Below are 7283 nucleotides of genomic sequence, written 5' to 3' on the forward strand. Positions count from 1 at the left end.
TGTTTATATAGATTTTTTTAAAAAAACATTCATTTGAATATGTCATGATAAAATATTTTTTTTTGGTTGAAATAATGTTTCTAAGAAAAAATGACGTTAACATTTTGATTAAAATAGTTAACAATATTAATATTTAGGCTAAGTAATGACATTATAAAAGTAAAATAATCAAAGTATGTCAAAAATTAGATATATACACTACACCAAAACAGGTTTTTAGCGGCATCATTTGTGGCGTTTGGACAACAAACGCCGCTACAAATCCAGCATTAGCGGCGCTTAGCATAAAACGCCGTTAAAGAGTACAATTAGCGGCGTTTATCCGTAAGCGCCGCAGAAAATGTTAAACAAAACGCAACGTACGAGCTTTGAGGTATATTAAGATTAGTGGCGCTTATGCAAAAACGCCGCTAAAGCACAGTATTAGCGGCGCATCATACATACTGCCGCAAACTATCTTAACCAAAACGCAGCGTGAGGTGTATTAGAATTAGTGGCGCTTATGAAAAAACACCGCTAGACACAGTATTTGCGGTGCAATATAAGAAGCGCCGCCAAATATCTTAACAAAAAACGTAGCGTTTTGGTATTGAGGTATATCAGAATTAGTGGCGCTTATAGAAAACGCCGCTAAAGCATAGTATTAGCGGCGCTATGTAAAAAGCACCGCAAAATTTCTTAACTAAAACGCAGTGTTTGGTCTTCAGGCATATTAAAATTAGTGGCACTTATGAAAATCGCCGCTAAAGCACAGTATTAGCGGCGTAATAAAAAAAGCGCCGCAAAATATCTTAACCGAAACGCAGCGTTTGGTCTTTAGGTATAGAGCCAATAGCGGCGGTTTTAGAAAACACCGCTATTTCCCGCAATTAGCGGCGCTTAACTAAAAAACGCCAGAAAATTTTAAATCGAAACGCAACGTTTTCATTTTGAGCTGTAGCGCCATTACCAGCGCTTACCAGAAAATGCCGCTATATATAAGCTTTTAGAGACGCTTCTACTGAAGCGCCGCAAAAATTTTGACCAAAACGCATCGTTCCGGCTTGACCTATAGATGCATTAGCGGCGCTTATTTGAAAATGCCGCTATATAGCAACTTTTAGTGGCGCTTTAGAGAAAGCGCCGTAAAATTGTTAACCAAAACGACGCAGTTTTTGGTACTTCAGTGGCGTTTTAGGTAAAAACGCCGCAATAAAATTAATTTATTTTTCCATTTTAGGCTTTAGAATTTAAGAATTAATGTTAATGGTATAGAGTTTTAGGGTTTATGGTATACTTTTTTTTATTTTGTGCTAGAGATTGAAGGTTTGATGTTCAAGGTTTAAAGATACTATTTGAAAACTAATTAAAGAATAACATTTAAATTTTATTGGGATTCATGCCACTTTGTAGCACACTTATATTATTTAATATAATTAAGAATATAAAATATATGTTTTGTACTAAACTAACATTGGCCACCCGAATTCCCAAAGATATGGTTTAGTATTATGGTTTATGATTTACGGTTTAGACTTTAGGGTTTGGCTAGTTTTAAAGTTTAGAGTTTATGATTTGGTGGTTGTTGTTTGTGGTTTACGGGTTTAATGTTTATGGTTTAGGGTTTAAGATTTACGGTTAATTTTTATGATATAGCGTGGATTGGATTTTAGGGTTTGGTGGTTTGGTGTTTTATGGTTAATTGTTTAGGTTCAGGGGTTAAGGTTTACGGTTTGGGGTTTGTGGTTTAGGGTTTATAGTTTAGGGTTTATGATTTACGGTTAAGGCTTATAATGTAGTGGGGATTGGATTTTGGGGTTTGATGGTTTGGTATTTTATATGATTGACGATTTTAGGGTTTTCACTTTGGGGTTTGGGGCTTTGTGTTTAGTCTTGGATATTTAAAAGAATATAAATGTAAATAATATAAATATAAATTAATATTTAAAAAAATATATCAAAATGGGTTAAATCCCAAAATCACACATGAACAATGTTTTATTGTTCAATTGTATACATTAGCTTTTAATTAGTTTGATCCAGATATTGTAAAATAGTAACATAATTATCGATATAATTAAAATAATTTTTTATTTATATTGCATACATTAATATTTAAATTTACTCAATATAAAAATATATTGATGTATTTATTTTTTAAAATGTGTAATTACTTTTAAAAATGCATCACTCTCCGTTTTTATTAGTTAATATTTTCTCTCTAATTTAAAAGAAATTATAAACATTAGCGGCGTTTTTAGAACAAACGCCGCAAAAGGGTATTAAAATAATGGCTAACCGACGCCGTTTATCTACATGATTTTTAACTTATAAAAATTTTAAGACAAAATTTATTTAAAACGTCACCGTTTGGCTTAAGTAAATTAAATTTTAATGGCGTTTTTACAAAAACGCCAGAACTATGCAAATTTTGCTTAATAAAACGACGCCGTTTTTCATTAGAACTTTAAATTTTAGTGGCATTTTGTCGGAAAACGCCGCAAACGTGTCTTAAAATTTTGGCTGAACGACACCGTTTTTCCAGACAATTTTTAAGTTATCATTTACTCTATATCTAAAGTCAAAAACAGAAACAGAACCAATTTAACTTGTGTACCGTGAATCAGAAGGGAAAAAATGCAAAAAAAAATCAAACAAAAAAAGGGAGAGGAGAACTCAGAAATCATCACAGAGGAAGCAAGGGTTGCGTCAATCTTGACAGGATTCTATCAAAGCTGCGGAATTTGTGGTTAAAAGGTAAACGTTTAATGTTTTGTTTGAAACACTATATCTTAATTTAGGGTTTTTTGTCTTCAGTGTAATTTGGGAATTTGGGGTTTAAAAACCAAATTTGGGATTTTGGGGTTTACGATTTGGGTTCAATCACCAAGCTTGAACCACTTTGTTTAGGAATTTGGGGAATTTGGGAATTTTTATAATTTCTAGGGTTTGCCTCTGTCGATTACGTTGCCTCTGCCGATTACTAAGGGCAAATAATGAAAAAATGAAACTGACCGGATTACAAGTTAATATACTGACAGGACTTAAACACAGTAATTAGCATGACTACAATGCATTTTACATAACTTCAGTTTATGTGCTAGCTTTGAGATTTTAAGTTTATTTAGCAGTTGTATTGTCCTAACCCTGTAATGTTAAACGACATACTGTATGAGGGATTTTTGTAATATACAGTGAATACTTGAACATACAAATTGCTGAATGAATTTTCTGAATGAATTTTCGAATGAATTTTCTGAATGAAGTTTATTTAGCAGTTCTGCTGAATGAACCCTGCAATGTTTATTTTTGGCATTAATCTTATGAATTATTTTGGTGGATGTCAGAGAGCAACTAATCTATTGGAGGATTAAGGCTTGGGGAGTTGTTGATCTTCTGCAAGGGTAAGTTACTGATTTGGGGGTTTAAAATTGACTTTGCTTTAAACTTTTGACTTCATAGCCAATTGTTCAAAATGCATTTAAATCAAAGCTGCTTTTGTCTAGTATACGTTGCAATATATAAGTTTGCTCTATGTTGGACGCACATGCAATGACAACACTTTTTATTATTAAAAATCGGATTATAATTCTTAAATCACCTTTTATATTTGAGTAATTGAATAAATTATGGGCGATTAAATCACCTTATTGGGAGCATCACCTTTTACGACACAATCTTGATGTTATGCACATTGAGAAAAATGTTTGTGAGAACATTGTCGGTACAATTTTGAATGTCGACGGAAAATCAAAAGACAGTCTTCAGAGTCGACTTGATTTAGTCCACATGGGAATTAGGCCTGATCTTCATCCCAATCTACTTCTGAATGAGAAATATCGGTTGCCGCCTTCTATTTTTTCAATGTCAAAGACAGAGAAAGAAGTGTTCTGCACGATGTTGAAGGACATAAAGGTTCCAGATGCGTATGCATCAAATATATCTCGATGTGTTAGTGTTAAAGATCGAAGATTATATTCGCTAAAATCACATGACTATCACATCTTGATGCAAGATTTACTGCCAATTGCTCTACGATGTTGTATGTCCAAGAAGGTGACATCTTGTATAATTGAACTATCCAATATAATGAAAGCCATTTGTGGCAAAGTTTTGGATGTTCAAGAACTTCAGAAGGTACAGGATTGAGCCGCTTTGACTTTATACAACATGGAGAAAATCTTCCCATCTTCCTTCTTCACCATTACGGTTCACTTGATAATCCATCTCCCGCATGAAGCAATTCTTGGAGGACCCGTTTTCTATCGATGGATGTATCCCATAGAAAGGTGTTAATTAAAATTTTTAAAATTTTCCTTCATTCACCTCTATGCCTTTAGTTACAACTTTTGATAATGTTGTATATCGTGTTTAGGTTCCTATCCAAATTAAAGTCTTACTGCTGCAACAAGCGTTATCCAGAATGATCGATTGCTGAATGCTACTTGGCAGAGGAATGTATGACCTTCTGTTCAAGATATTTGGAAGATGTTGAAACAAGGTTGAACAAACCAAATAGAAATGCTGGACTCACGAACCATAACTTCGCCGATACTTATTTGTTCCAAAGTTTTGGAGAACCAATCGGCAAAGTTGAAATTGCAGAATTAGATCATTTATCGTGGGTACAAGCACATCGATATGTTCTGTTTCACCACGAATCAATGGAACCTTTACAGAAGTAAGTTCTACAAATTTGATAAATATTTATCAAATTAAAAATTGTTTATCTTCTAACAAAGTGAACATTTTTTTAACATAGTGAGTACAAACAAATATTGAGATCTCGTTCGCGCTACGAAGAACACAACATCGAGATATCAATAAGTTGTTCACAGAATCTTTTCATGAATGGTTAAACCAAACGGTATGCAGTTGGAGCTTTCATCGACAAATAATAATGTTTTCTCATAACATTTTTAATTACTCGGTTTACTTTCCATTCAATAGGTTTGGAGTGGGAAGAATGTAAGCGACGAAGTTAAATGGCTCTCCCAAGGTCTAAATCGAGTGGTTAAAAGATATAATGTGTTCCTCATCAATGGATTCAGATTTCATACAAAATATCGCGAGAGGTTGAGGAGAACACAAAATTGTGGAATTTTTGTTAATTCATCAATTACAAGTTATGCTAGTGCTAGGGACAATAATCTTGTCGAGGGAAATGTGGAATATTTCAGACTTCTTACTGACATAATTGAGTTGGATTACTACGACAAATGGAAAGTTGTCTTATTTCGAGGTGATTGGGCCGATGTTAATACTGCTCGTGGAATTAAGCAAGATCAGTTTGGTTTTACAATGGTGAACTTCGCTCGATTGATTCACACAAGACAACAACTGATAGACGAGCCTTATGTATTTTTGTCTCAAGTTAAACAAGTTTTTTACTCAAAAGATCCAACTGATGAGGGTTGGTACGTTGTACTCCGTAACATCCCTAGAGACTTGTTTGACATGGGCAGTGGAAGTAGAGATAACATGGACGACATATCAGAAACTTTGCCCTTTCCAGAACAAAACTTAGACGATAATATCCCTAGTACTAGTACACAATTTCAATGGGTTCGTCAGGATACGGATGAAGATATTTACGATTAATGATGTAGTAAGATTTTACGATTGTTTAATTATATGTAATATCATAATTTAAATCTTGGTCTTATTATATATTTCAACTATTTTATATGTGCTGTTATTGTTGTAATTAGTTATTAAGTTTTTAACTATTTTATGTGTATTGCAGATAAAACGCCTAGAAGAAAAATGCGAGTTCTAAGCATTGTTCAAGATGCTCCAAACTCGGCAGAAACAAATAGTGAACAATAGATAGTAATTGGATCTTCGAATGTTCCGATTACACCTGAGGATCCTACAGAAGTTCAAAGTAATTTTACATTTAATTACATGCATGTTGACTTATAATTGATTTATTTTTCAAATTCTTATATTATAATATACCATTTTTCAGTTGAAAATGGTGGGATGCGCAGAGGTCGAGGACGTACGCTACTTAGAGATTTATACGAGTTAGATCTAGTTGAGCATGTCAAGGTATGTAGAAACAGTTTTGGTCAGCCTGTTGGATCAGAAGCTCGACTTTTAGCAGGATACATGGGCATTTTAGCACGAAATGCGAATATGTTGCCTATCAACTACGAGTCATGGCATCAAATGCCCGATAGTAACAAAAACCAAGCCCGCGATAATATTAAGGTAACAAATGTTAATGTCATCTGTAATACTTGGGAATTAGTTTCATTTATATTTACTTTCTTAACTTGTGTTTTTTTTAGTCGAGGTTTGCTTTAGAGGTCTCGGATACTTATGTAAAGAAGGCATTGGAAAAAAGATGGAGAGACCATAAAAGTACTTTGAAGAAATATTATTATAAGACAAAAACAACCCTCGATGAGAAATTGCAAAATGTCCCGCCGGGTATGCTGAGGTACCAATGGGAAGATGCAGTTAGATTTTGGCATTCGAAGAAAGGCGAGGTATGGCATACAAACTCTTGTAATTATTTTGGTTTATAGTATTTACTATTTACGTACTAAAAATTTCATAACGTAGGATCGTGAACGAGTTGGAAAAAAAGCAGACAGAAACAAAAATTCACTCACACAGCCGGGTCGAAAAGTTTTGCATGTGTAGCTGAGGCGGAGGTATTTTTAATTTTTTAATACTGTCAAATATGTATAACTTTCCATTAAATAATATTTTTACTACTATATTGTAGGAACTGTCGTCCGGTCAAAAAGTTGGATGCCTTCAACTTTTTGAAATTACACATAGGAAGAAAGATGGATCTCTTATGACTCTTGAAGCTGGTGAAATTATGGTACGTTTACTTAATACGATTTGACTTGTTTTAGTTATTTATAGTGTTTATTTTCTAATGGTTTAATTCATTGCTTGTAATGCGACTATTGTTATGTTGCATTTATTTTTTTAATATACATTGCGTTCCTAACTACGTGATTTATTTATTAGGAAAAACTAAAGGATAAAAAGGCGGAGTACGAATCGATTGCTTCTAGTGATAGTTCTGTTCATCTTGAAGACATTGATAACCGAATTATTACTGAAGTTTTGGGTCCTGAAAGGTATGGTCGGGTCGATTTCAAGGATCTTTTGTTAGCCCAACCCAATATTTTGGATCCAGCTCGCAGCAATACATGCCTTCGGGGAGTCAGACTCAAGCGGAAGTTCAGAGGTTAAAAGACCAGATGGCTCAGATGCAAGCGACCACAGTTGAAGTTCAAAGGAAATATGAAGAACTCTAGCTACAACTTAAAGCAGAG

Source organism: Gossypium hirsutum, chromosome D07 (assembly GCF_007990345.1).
Source record: "Gossypium hirsutum isolate 1008001.06 chromosome D07, Gossypium_hirsutum_v2.1, whole genome shotgun sequence".
NCBI classification, from domain to species: domain Eukaryota; kingdom Viridiplantae; phylum Streptophyta; class Magnoliopsida; order Malvales; family Malvaceae; genus Gossypium; species Gossypium hirsutum.